Source organism: Megascapheus bottae, chromosome 17 (assembly GCF_031878675.1).
Source record: "Megascapheus bottae isolate mThoBot1 chromosome 17, mThoBot2.hap1, whole genome shotgun sequence".
Lineage (NCBI taxonomy): Eukaryota > Metazoa > Chordata > Mammalia > Rodentia > Geomyidae > Megascapheus > Megascapheus bottae.
In genome coordinates this window covers 6,549,044-6,562,289 of record NC_143525.1, presented here as the reverse complement: position 1 = coordinate 6,562,289, position 13,246 = coordinate 6,549,044, and the positions used below count along the sequence as shown (strand labels likewise).

The window sequence follows — 13,246 nt, the reverse complement described above, 5'->3', positions numbered from 1 at the left end:
AGCGAGTCTTTAGGATGAGACTCGTTACTTCTGCTTTTATTTGGTGCCCACAGTCCTCAGCAGCCCTCCAAGAGTGACCACAGAGCTAGGCCAGCTGGATGGCAGCCACATATGGTGGGCAGAGGCCTTGCCACATGCCTTTCATTAACATGAATGGCCCCATATCCCTGAGCAAGCCTGCTTTGTCCCCAGGGTCTCTACAGGGAACCACTAGAGCCCTAGGTTTCTCTCCCCGCCCCCACCCCACTCACACCCTAAGTTTCTTTCTGGTGAGTCACTGCTTCCCATCTTTTTCTCTGTCACTCCTGCAAAGAGCAATTTGACCAAGAATCTTCTAGATGGGTTCTAACCTAACCAAGAGTAACCTGGGAATAGTCCTCTAAGATATCCTTTAAAAGTATCTTCTTTCTTGGACAGGATAAATAATCATTCACACTATCTGTCTAAGCTTGTATAGAGATTCTAGGATAATTTTGAGTTGATTAATCTTCAGGGTTAGGAAGTGCTAAACTCAAACCCAAATCCTTCAGCATGCATACTGGTACTGGGTCTTGAATTTAGGGTCTGAGAGCTAGCTCTGTTTTTTTACATCAAGGCTGGCACTTGAGCCACACCTCCACTTCTGCCTTTTTGCTACTTACCTGGAGGTAAGAGTCTCATGAAGTTTCCTCCAAGAATAGCTTTGAACCACAGTCCTCAGATCTTGGTCTTCTGAGTAGCTAAGGATAACAGGTGTGAGCCACCAGCACCTGGCTCATTTGTAAGCTTTCATTCATTCTTTTTCTTGCTGAGTATTAAATCCAAGGCCTTGAGTGTACTAGGTAAGAATTCTACAATGAGCCACATGCCCAGACCATTTCTCCCATCAAGTTCAAGTTGAATTTGGCTAAGGAAATGAAAAGCTATCTAGACCAACAGATTTGAGACCTCTTCCTCTTTAGAGCCCATAAGGAATTTGGTGGAAATATGCAGCAAGGAATAATCATGTTTTATGGACAGTTGTATTCCTTGCCAAGCTGTCTCTGCTGCCTCTTTTGTTTATGTGGCTGCGGCTTTTGTGAGCTGAGCTGGACAGCTAAATGCTTTGAAATATCCCTGGTGGGGGTGTCAGGCTCTATTACAAAAGATACCCCTTGGGTCCTAGAGCCTCCATCTTCAGCACTTCAACACCAACTCGGCCTCACCCCCACCCCAAGCCCTCTTCTGACACTAGCGAGGAAACAGAGGCCCTGTCTGGCCATAGAAAGTATACACATTGCAACTTGTTGTCTGGAAACACAATGCCTCTTTGTGTTTGAGCCAGTGTGACTTTTTTTTTCCTAACGTTTTTATCATCTGAAATTGGAGGGAAGCTATCAGAATGGCTCCTTCTACTCACTCATGCCCAGGGAATAGGTAGGAAGCACGAACTAACATTCCTCAGCCCCCTCCCTCCAACCAGCAAGTAGGGAGTGGAAGAAAATGACTCTCTGAACCAATGGTTGGATCTATGGTGTAGGTATGATTTGAGTGTGTCCCTCCAAGATTCATCTGCTAGAAGTTTTGGTCCTCAGTTGTGGATAGGTTGAAGGGTAAAACCTTTAAGAAAGAGGTAAGAGCTTATAGTTAGGTCTTGGGGCAAAAAAAGGCTTAATGCTGAGTAAGTTGAGATGAAGAAGGGTTGTAATAAAGCAGAGACATTCCACAGGCTTGGTCCATTCTGCATTTGGTCATTCCCCTTCCTGTTCTCCACCATGTGGTCTTACTGGTACTGTGCTCTCTGACCTCCCAAAGTGTAAGCTAAAAAAACTTAAGAATCCAGCCTCAGGTGTTTCATAACAGACTAATACAGCTGGTAAGCAGGTTTTCTAGCTTGGAAAGGCAGATGCTGGTGTAGGCTATAGGAGCAGACTGCCTTACCTTTGAATTGTATTAGAACATCAGGGCCAGGTAGATCTTATCTGTGGCAGGACAAAGCAAATGAGATTCTAGGGTTTCAAATCCCAGGGTTCAAGATGGAGGCCCAATACTACTTCTGAGGGAAGTTTTCTGTTTTCAAGCGTTCCCTCTCTTCAAGTTCTGAATCTCTAAAAGACAGGTAGAAGGACTTTAGACACCAGCTTCAAACCTCTGTAAGAGGCTAAAGGAGAGTCTTTGGTGGTATTCAGTGGGGAATTAGATTATGCCAGCCAGTCGTTACTGAAATTCTCTCACATGATACAGATGAGAGAACATCTCTCAGATGCCTGTCATGCTGTGTCGTGTTGCTGAGAAGAACCACCAGCAGAAAGGAACAGAGATCTCAGGTCTGAGAAGTATGTGGTGTCCAGTTTGGGATGATTTATCTCAACTGTGAACTTGACTGGACGGAGAGACATCTAGGACATGAGAAAATCACAACTCCAGATGTGTCTGTGAAAGGTTTCTTGAGAGCTGTGATTTCATAAATGCTTTGAGTCCATTGATGAATTCAAAATTGGACTGGATTATGGGAAGGTGGTAGAAGAAAGTAGACCACTACAGACATGTCTTTGGAAGTTGGATCTTCTTGTGAACTTCCTGTAACTGCTCTATGCTGCTTCCTGTCCACTGTGAGGTAAAGAGTTCCTCTGCCACACATATCTGTTATCATGGCATGTCTGCCCAAAGCACATAAAACCCCAAGTCCATGGACTGAGCTCTCTGAAGCCATGAGTCAAAATAAACCTTTCTTGTTTTATAAGATATTGTAGCCATGATTATGCAAAAGTACTATACAGGGTTTTCTACATTTCTTGCATTGTCCAATAATTGGCCTAGAGTCAGTATTAATTTTCCTTTCTGTCTTTGCATCTAAGGAGCTCTGACTGTAAGCATCTCTTCCTATACACCTGGAGAAGTTAGGGCTCATGTGTAAAAGGAATGTGTGTAAAGCTCATGGAGAATGTATCTCTTTGCTTTTCTTTCCTCCTCCACTAGACCCTTGAAGGATATGAAATGACTTCTAACCCTGGGAGGAGGCCATTCCACACAATCATACAGTTCACAGGATCATTATAACTCTTTTCATTAATTCTTGCCTCCCCTCTGCTCCCCAGAGACCCCCATATTTTCTAACAAATTTCTTAGCAAATTTCCCTGTGACGGTAGACTTCCTGTCTCCTTAATGCATGAACTCCATTGTAATTGTGTTCATCAAAATTCTTAGCTCACCAGATCACTCCATTCCTTTATAGGAACAGAAAACAGAGACTACTGTTCTGTGTCCTTTCCATGCTAGGTCCTGGAAAACATACTCAGTGGTTTGATTGGCCTTCAGAGAAGCACTGGGAGAATTGCTAATGAATATTTAGCATGATTGAGCCTAACAGGAGCTAGGTCAGTCTAGAACGTCCATTGGCTGGTAGATTTGTGGGTACTGGGAGGAAACTCAGTGGTGCCCACTTCTCATAATGGGCACCAGTGAGAGCTGTTGTAGGGAGATGTGGCTGATGCAGTGAGGAAACATGGAGGGCATCCCAGTTGGCAACCTGGCCCACCACCCCAATTTAGGCATCGTCTTAGATGTCACCCAGGTAGGCTTCAGAAATTTAGGAGTCTGAGATGTGGGAGTGGGAGACCAAAGCCTGTGATATGTGAATTATGCCACCCCGTTCATCTACCCCCAGTGAAGTCTGAAATATGCTCAAATATGGGCCAGGAAAGAACTGTACAGTCATTATTTAGGGCTGTTTTGAGCTTTGGTTCTGGGAACCCTGTGAGGACTTCCACAGACAAACAAGTGAGGGGGGGCGGGTTTGTGGGCTCCCTAGCTTCCAGCTGAGCTTTTACCCAGCTTAAAGGCCTTTGGTCACAGCTCTTCTACCTCAGAGGATTCCAGGGCTCCCATTGCCCTTAGTGCCAATAAAAGATGGTAAAAGTGTCTCACAGTGCCAAAACCTTTGTTCTCCCAGGACCCTTCCCAAATGTTGTGTTCTCTTAGCTTGAGAAGCTTGATCTATATAGAAACTTGATGTATAATCCATGTATATAGATGATGCCAGATCATCTCTAGATTATGTGTTCTACTAAAACAAATGTAAATGTTATCTCTATAAAGGGCCTGGAAAATCTGGGAGTGTGGGTACCCATGAGAATCTGGAACCAATTTCTCATAGGTACCTAAGGATGTGTACTTTTACTAAGGAGGGCCTGTGAGTGGTGTTTCTGAGCCCTTGTCTGTAGAATAGATTTCTGTCATCCTTGTGAAGGGCAGCTTTGCTTCATGTGAGGGTTCATCTCCATAACACTGGAGGTGACTTTTGATATGTGGTCACAGAGGCATGTGAGGCCAGCCTTGTGTTTATTCTTTATTTTCTATCTTCCTACCTAAGTGACTAGAGAAGTTGAGCCTTATCTTTGTTGCTCTTTTTTTTTTTGCCAGTCCTGGGCTTAAGCTCAGGGCCAGAGGACTGTCCTTGGATTTTTCTCAAGGCTAGAACTCTACCTCTTGAGCCTCAGCACCACTTCTGGCTTTTTCTAGGTATGTGGTACCAAGGAATTGAACCCGGGTCTTCGTGCATGCTAGGCAAGCACTCGACCACTAGGCCAAACTCCAGGCCCCTTTGTTGCTCTTTTAAAAGCTGCTTTGTCTTGAACACTAAACCATGCTATACAGCTGGGGAGAGACTGTTCCTAAATCTTTGCTTATATTTGTGTGTGTGTGTGTGTGTGTGTGTGTGTGTGTGTGTGTGTGTGTGTGTGTGTATGCTATGCTGGTATTGGAGCTTGACGTTGGGCCTGGGCAATGTCCCTTAGCATTCTGTGCACAAGGCTGGTGCTTTATCATTTGAGCCACAGCTCCACTTCCAGCTTTTTGCTGGTTATTGGAGATAAGAGTTTCATACTTTTAATGCCCAGGCTGGCTTTGAACCATGATCTTCAGATTTCAGCCTGAATATCTAGAATTAAAAAAAAACATCACCCATTATCATCCAGCAACAATCCCTTTTTGGTTAGAGCTTATGTTCCTGCCAGCATCTATTTTGGCTTGCTATTCTGTCTTTTCTCCACCCCCTTTTCTTCTTTTCATTGTAGGAAGGAAATTCTCTACTTTGTTTTACACGTGACTAATTCACTTTTCTTTTTGCAGTACAAATTCTACATCATATTGCAACTAGTGTGCATTTCCCTTCCGTGATAACCCTTCAAATTTCCCTATAACAGTTACCATTTCCTGTTTCTTTTTTATGTACTTCTGTTTTCCTTTTCACACCAAGTTGCCCTTTTGTTTTGCATTAGTTTGTTCTCTTCTATCATCACTGATGTGCTGTCTCCTTGTCTCTTTTAAGCTTGCTAAGTAATTTCCTGTAGCATTTCTCCTGAGTACCATAGGGGGTCTTATATAAGAAGTTTGACTAGAAGTTTCCATGTACTTTCTCTAGGTTTGGAAGCTCCCTGCATCTCCTTTCACTCCTTGCATGGTCCAGTCAGTCAGATCCACACGAAGCTGGTCACAGGGAGAGCACATACATGGTTTTGGATGTCACTTTCTGTCTAGCTATTTTGTAAGACAGCCTCAAGTCTTTTTGCAGCACAAATTCTACTAGAATCCCTTCACTCATTCATTTACTCACTGTTTTCGACACCGTGATGAAATTAAACTCTGGATGAGAAGGAAGTACCCCTGATGTCTTTTTGTTTTGAATGGTGCCCGTATGGGTCCTGAACTCAGGGCCTGGGCACTGTCCTTTTTGCTCAAGGCAGGTGCTCTGCCATTTGTGCCAGAGCTCCAGTCGCAGTTTTTTGGTGGTTAGTTGTATATAAGAGTCTCAGAGACTTCTGCCTGGGCTGGCTTCAAACTAAGACCATCATACCCCATTCTTCTGAGTAGCTGGGATTATAGGCATGAGCCACCAAGTCTTGCTGGCCCTGACTTCGAAATCAGACAAACTGATTCTCTGTTGATATGCTGAACTCAGCTTTTCTCCCTTCTATTCTCTTCTCTGCTCCATTCTTTGTCTTCATGCACTTTCTCTTCATCTATCCCCTTGCCACCTCTTGAATCTCATGTCTTATAAGATACCACCAGGTCTCAGCCTGTCTTCTCTGAAACTACTTTCGAAGACCGCATTCCCCAGAATATGCAGAGCCACCAGTGGGGCTTCCCATTTCCTCCCTATCCAGTTTCTGTGAATCCCAGTCTCTGAGTACATAGGAAGGGTCCAATAGCTTTTGGAGCAGGGAGAGGGAAGTGACATAGTACTTTCACGTAGATGTCCAGTGTGCTAGCAGACAGACTCAGGAGCCAGGGACATCAGCGTGAAAGGCAGAACCACAACGGGCAGCTGTCCTCAGCTATGTGTACAAATCATCCACCCTAAACAAGCAAAAAGGCAGAAACTGTAGGTCATTGGCCACTCTCCATTCACCATCTTGGTCTTCCTGATGCTACTTTGTAACTGCCATCACTAACTGACCTCTACTGGGTGCAGAAGTGGCAGGAAATGCCTCTCTGGCCATTGTATCTAAGATGATTCAGGTCTAAAACTAAATGAACTAAATTTCCAAGGGACCAAGATTTCCCAGCCCACCCAGCCATACCATGGCTACTTCTGTGTGTCCAGGTGGCTATGTGGTTGAGGAAGGGAGAACATGTTGGTGAGTTCTTTGTGGAGGAGCCTTCAAACAGTGCCAATCACAGCACTGGGCTCATTAGCAGTCATTGTCATGGCAACGGGTCTGCCAGAAAGTGGCTCGTTAGGCTGACAACTTCAGAGGTGTTATATATAGATCTGGGTGTGGGGGGAGAGGGGGTGCGGAGCCCTGTGGATATGCCTTTCTTTAGAGCTCCTATTGCTGCTGGGTTTGAGGTGTGAGAAGACACAGAAGGGGGACCTTAAAATCCTCTACTCTGGCTACTAAATCAAGGGTCTGCCGATCCCCCCCATTAACACCTGCGAACTTGCATTTCCTCACTGCTTCTGAAGGTAAGAGACAGGTGCTCCCAGAAAGTGTCCCACTGGCAGAGTTCATGGGGTGGGGGGATGAACTTGAACTTGAACTTGAAAAGTGACGGAGGCTGTGGGGAGTTGGTACTGCCTGGATATAGGGGTTGGTACTGCCTGGATGCTGCAGATCCAACCTTCAGTCCTTCTTAAAATAGTCTGCTTGAAGGGTTTGAGCTTAAGGGATAGGATCCTTCTCTTTCAGAAGTAACTGGGGCTTCACACTGTCTTTTTACAAATTGGGCTTATTAAAATTTTATGTTCCCTCCCGGATTCCTTTTCTGAGGTGATGCTTTCCCTCGGTGGCTTCCACTGGCACAGCATTTGAGCTGCCTCCCAGTACAACCACAGCCAGTGTGTGTGTGGGGGGGAAGTCTCCCAGGGTGCAGGCAGAAAATTCAGGTCCCCAGATCCCACTTGATTGGGAGGGGAGTGGAATTAGGGCATAGAAATGTGCACTTTAGCCCACATCCCAGGTAACTGTTGGGTTGTCCCAAAGTGATCACATTTCCAAGAGTACTGCTGTTGGGAAATTTGGGGCTTGGGGGACTTTGTTTAGGATTATTGTTTTCTTATTAGTTTTGAGTGTGTTTTGGTTTGGCTTGCTTTATTTAAATTGGGGGGGGGGCGTGTGTGTGTGTGTGTGTGTGTGTGTGTGTGTGTGTGTGTGTATTGTACGTGCCAGTACTGTAGCTTGAACTATCAGCCTGGGCGCTGCTCAAGGCCAGCACTCTGCCACTGGAGCTATACCTCTATTTCTGGCTTTTTTTTCCCGTCAGTCGTGGACTTGAGCTCAGGGCCTGAACAGTGTCCTTGGACTTTCTCAAGGATAAAGCTCTACCACTTGAGCCTCAGCACCACTTCCGGCTTTTTTCTATGTATGTGGTACCTAGGAATTGAATCCCGGTCTTTGTGCATGCTAGGCAAGCACTCTACCACTAGGCCAAACTCCTGGCCCCCATTTCTGGCTTTTGGATGGTTAATTGGAGATAAGAGTGTCACAGACTATCCCACCTGAGCCGACTTCAAACCGTGATCCACTGATCTGAGTCCTGAGTAGTGAAGATTACAGGCATAAGCCACCAGCACCCAGCTTGATTGGGATTTTGTTATTTGTTTTGTTTTTGTTCTGTTTGAGATAGAGTCACAGGCTGGCCATAAATTCCCAAGTGGTAGAATTCCAGGTTGAAAAACCATACTCAGCTGCAATATTGGTTTTTAATCTCTGGTCACTTCTTTTGCTTGCCTACTTAATTTATTTCTGAAAGTAGAATGGATTGCTACCTTTAGAGGACATTTTTTTTTCAGTTGTGTTTTAAGCAAGCAGGCGCAGTAGTCATCTACAGCTCAGGAACGTGACGGCCTGCATGAGGGTGGAGATATTTTTGCACATCTTTCAAGGAGACATATGCTCGCTTGGATACTGTTAGACAGGCAGGAGGCTTGGGCCTAAGTTGTCAGCATCCTTGGGTGGGAGCTGGAGGTCAGGTGGTCCAGATGAAGACATGGAGCTAATCATGGCTAGCTGAGAGGTGCCATGGAAAAGAGAGAGATGGACTGAGGGAAGCTTGGCTCTGAGTAACTGGGTAAAATTCTCTAGAACAGGGCTGAAGCATACATAGCTCCAGTACTACTGCTGGCTTAGCAAGAATGCTTAGCATGTATGAAGTCCCAACCTCCATCCCCAGTAGTGTTTAAAATAGTTCTCCATAGTAAAGGAAATTTATTTTGGGTCTGATTGGTTGATTTGGGGTTGGGCTAAGGATGAAACCCAGTGCTTCACAGATGCTAAGCATTACTATACCACTGAGTTTATAGCCTACCCTGAAACTTGATTGTAAGACTCCTTGTTTTGATTTCTTGTTTTAAAATGGGGATAAACGCCATCTGTGAGGCAGGCTAGTTAGAAAAGGTGTGGTGCTGGTGTGAAGCACCTTGCCCAGGCGCTGGTGTACTATAGATGTATTGTCATTGGTTCGAGCCATTGCTAATGGGTAGAAATGATATCTGACTGTGATCTTGGAGAAACCTACTAGAGTAGATTTTCAAAGAGGACTGGAAATCTCTCAATATTGTGTAGGAAATTGGGTCAAATATACAAACTTGGACGCTAGTGTATATAGTGACATTATTCATAATGGCCCCAAAGTAAACACAACTCAAATGACAACCCATGGGTAGATGAATAAATAAAACACAGTGGCATGGTAGTAGTCTGAAAAACTTGTCAACAGTGTGCTGCTTCTATGTGCTACACCTTCATCCTTGTTTGGGAGACTAGGCAGAAGCTTGATAAGTTTTGTCACATTCTCAACTACATGTGTAGTTGAACAAGTTGTTTACGCAAAAAATGAGGGCAGATGGAAAGGACTTAAAAACCCATCCTGGTCCTCGGGTCCAGGGATAGCTCCCTCTGGAGAGCAGATGGGATTTTATGATTAGTTTATAAAATCGTCATTAGATTTTGAACGTCTGCGTTGAAGGAAGTTATCTCCACCTCCTGCCACTGTGTTCTACCATCTCTGGTCGTCTTCTTTCTCCCTAGCACCACAGCCTATTTCTTGCTCCCTTGTGTCCATCCTTAGTCCCCTGAGAAAGAGCTGACAGAATCAGGGACTAAGGGAGGAAAGGAAACTAATTAGAGAGAAATGTAGAAGGGTCCTTCATTAACCCATAGTCGTCCACAGTACCTCCTATTGATGGTGTGAGCTGCTCTCCCAGGAGAGAATGACTGCTCTTCCCGGAGATGGAGACCAGGAATCAGGGGCAGGGTGGCCTCTTAAGTGACATGGCCAGCTATAACTTTTGCCTTTGCCTTATTTTTAAAGGACATTTTTAATTATACAATGCAGATACCATAACATGGACATACATTCAAAATATTATATAACCATAATTATCTAATTATCCTAGCTCCCAAAGGAAACCCCGTACCTCTTCTCCCTTTACAAACCCTAGCATATTTCTATCTCTATGGCTTTGCATGTTCTGGATGTTTTCTTGATACACAATGATACAACATGTGGATTTTTTTTGTCTGACATATTTTACTCAGTATACCATTTTAATGGCTTATAATAGCATGAATTGATATTTATTTTCTTTCCTTTCCTCTCCTTTTTCTTTCTCCTTCCTTTCTTCCTTCCTCCCTCCTTCCTTTTCTTTCTCCCTTCCTCACTTCCTCTCTCCCTTTCTCCCTTCTCTCTTTTTCTCCCTCCCTCCTCCCTCCCACCTTCCTTACCTTCCTTTGTTTCTGCTAGAACTAGGGCTTGAACTCAAAGTATCTTACTTTTGTTCCAACTCTTTTTAACCAGTTCTGGCTTGAACTCAAGGCCTGAGCACTGTCTTTGGGCTTTCTCAAAGCTAGAGCTCTACCACTTGAGCCACAGAACCACTTCTGGCTTTTTCTATGTATGTGGTACCGAGGAATTGAACCTGGGTCTTCGTGCATGCTAGGCAAGCACTCTACCAGTAGGCCAAACTCCCAGCCCCTGTTCCAAGTTTTTTTTTTTGCTCAAAATCCTCATGTATTTGCCCAGGCTGGCTTTGAACCTTAGGCTTCAGATTTCAGCCTTCTGAGTAGCTAAGGAATACAAGCATGAACCATTGACATTTGGTTTCTTTATTGCTTATAATTTCTGAATACAAACCATAATATGGATATACCACGTTTTATTTATCCATCCATTTGTGGGCAAACATTTGGGTTGCGCCTATCTTTTGGCCTTATAAATAGTGCTTCTGTAACCCTGTTTCAAGTTTCCTGCTTAGATTTTATCTTAATGCTTGTTTTCAGTTTATGAGGTCTACCCAGTTATCTCCATAGCATTTGACTCCTGATCTGTTTGCGGTCAACCAGCAGAAGGAATCTCTTTCTAAGAAAGGAGAAGATGCCAGGTGCCATTGGCTCACAGTTGAAATCCTAACTACTCAGGAAGATTAGATCTGTGGATCACAGTTCAAAACCATCCCAGGCATGAGTCTATGAGCTACATCTCCAGTTAACCACCAGATTGGCTCAAATAGTAGAGTGCTATCCTTGCACAAACAATCTCAGGCCCTGAGTTCAAGCCCCTGGACCAATACCCCCTTACCAAAAGAGAGAGACAGAAAGACAAACACACAGACAGACACAACAGAGAGAGGAAGGAAACATTAGCTGCCATTGGAGATAGAGGCAGACAGGTAGAAAAGCAGACCCACCTGACCTGGAGACTACCCCCACTAGTTGGCAGAATTAGGAAATAAGTCACATTGGTCTGGGTTGCTTCTTCTCCTCACTTTTGGCATTCTTGGCATTCCTGGGCCCCATAGTATCTCAGGTACCTCCATGAAAGGTCCTACATTTTGAGCTAAGGGAAACCAGTGAGAAGTTACAAAACCTCCTTGATCAGGGTGTCCTGTCGTGGAAACTGGGGCTTGTTCTGAGTTCACAGGATTATGTATTATCTATCTATCTATCTATCTATCTATCTATCTATCTATCTACCTATCTATCTTTCCTTATTTTTACAGGGTTATTTAATAAAGTAGCCAGTCTTTCTAACAAGGAAGTACTATGCAATTGGGGAAAAGAAAAAAAAATCAGGCTTCTTGTTATTCCTTTGTAAGTGGGGCCTAGAGGTTAGCAGGGCCCATCCTGTCCTCTCCAGCTGATAGAGGGGGCTGGCCTCACTGTCAGTCAGCACTTCAGGATCTCACTTCCCCTGCAGGTGTTGCTTGAGTAGCCACGGAAACAGAAGCAACAGCTGCTGGTGACATTTCCAGCATTAAAGAGAGTTGAAGGGGAAGTGGAGGGAAGGGGTGTGTGTGTGTGTGTGTGTGTGTGTGTGTGTGTGTGTGTGTGTGTGTGTGCACATGTGCTAGCCTGAGCTTCACCTCACTGGAAGCAGAGCCTGGGGAAGTCTGACCTTTTGGGGGGCCCACCCAGCGGGATCCCCATCCATGGAGCATCCCCTGGTGATGAGTGACTCCTTCTTAGAGGGCTGAGTGTGTTAGTGGCAATTTGCACAGCATCTTCCCCAATACTGGGCTGGTATTGGCATCTTTTGTTTCCTCCATGAGGAAATGGCCTGGCCAAGTCTTCCCCCTTCTTCCTCCCCACTCCCTCCCTGCCCTCCAACCCACCAGTGGCTAAGTTAGCCTTGGCATTGAAGGGCTTTGAGCTTGAGATTGAAGGGCTGTTTTCACTGTATCTTTGGGTCCCCCTCTCTGCAATCCATTTCTGGCTATGTGTGTATTTTGTGTGGGCGGGGGTGGGGGGTGCAGGTGTATATTAGAGTTTGAACTCAAGACCTTGCACTTGCTGGGCAACTGCTCTACCAATGGAGAGCTCAGCCCTTTTTTGTTGTTTTGTTTTGCATTCCTCCATCTCTACCACTAGTACCAGGGCTCAATCTCAGAGCCTCTTCCCCTTTGACTTTCTTGCTCATGGTCGGTGCTCTACCACTAGAGCCATGTCTCCAGTCCCTTTGTGCTGGCTAATTGAAGATGGAATCTCAATGATTTTTTTTTGCAGGACTGGCTTTGAATGGCAGTCCTCCAGGTCTCAGCCTGACTAGTGTTAGCCATAGCACCTGACCTTACTCTCTACTCAACATTAGACTCTCTGGCTTGCTTAAATTCTGGCATCTTCCACTTCAGGGGAGGCCCAGGCACTGTGTATGCTTGTGTTTAATGGACGTTCTCTGTTAATAAGAAGGCATCCTGGCAAAACCTCACAGTGCTTTTGGCCTAGCTTCTATGCACCGAGGTCACTTGCTTATTGCAAGAACCATCTTCTACCTGAGATCAGAAGCAGCGCTGTGGGTTGGCAGATGCAGATGGAGAAGACAGAGACATCCACAGGAAAGAGGAAAGCTTTGAAGGCAGTTGTGAAAATTCACAATGAAACATGTACTACAGCTCCACAGAGAGCCAGCAAGAGGCCATGTTTACTTGAAATCCCAGGAGTGGCTGGGATTTACTCCTTGCCTCCTGGTGACTTGTAGGCCACCACAAGAGACAGAGACATGTGATACTGTAGTCTTCCCCAAGCAAAACCAAGCAATCCCCCATGGCTCCCATAAATAGTGGTCACCAGTGACCCAGGAATCCATCCCTCTGGGTACAGCTGGGGGATGCTGAGGCAATTGGTAACCTTTCATGTTTCTTACAGCCTCCCACTTTGCTGTGAAATTCCTGCCATTCTCCTGTGACTGGAATTCTCACTTGGATCAATTTAATTTCTTCAAAATGTGCAGCAGTGGTGTAGGCTAATTTGAAGCTTCTGTCCTTATTTTTTTTTAATGTTCTGTAGCTAA

General features: G+C 45.0%; 1 protein-coding gene across 3 annotated transcripts in view; it reads left to right on the top strand.

Annotated features, from left to right (window-relative positions):
* Gas7 (growth arrest specific 7) overlaps positions 1 to 13,246 on the top strand; it is a 197,099-nt gene that overhangs the window by 110,841 nt on the left and 73,012 nt on the right. The window contains exon 1 of one of the 3 annotated variants that reach the window (XM_090349530.1): positions 6,791 to 6,926. The exons of the other annotated variants lie outside the window; for them this stretch is intronic. The gene's annotated coding sequence lies outside the window, so the exon portion shown is untranslated. Of the gene's footprint in view, positions 1 to 6,790; positions 6,927 to 13,246 lie in introns of those variants that run through there. 3 annotated transcript variants of the gene reach the window in all.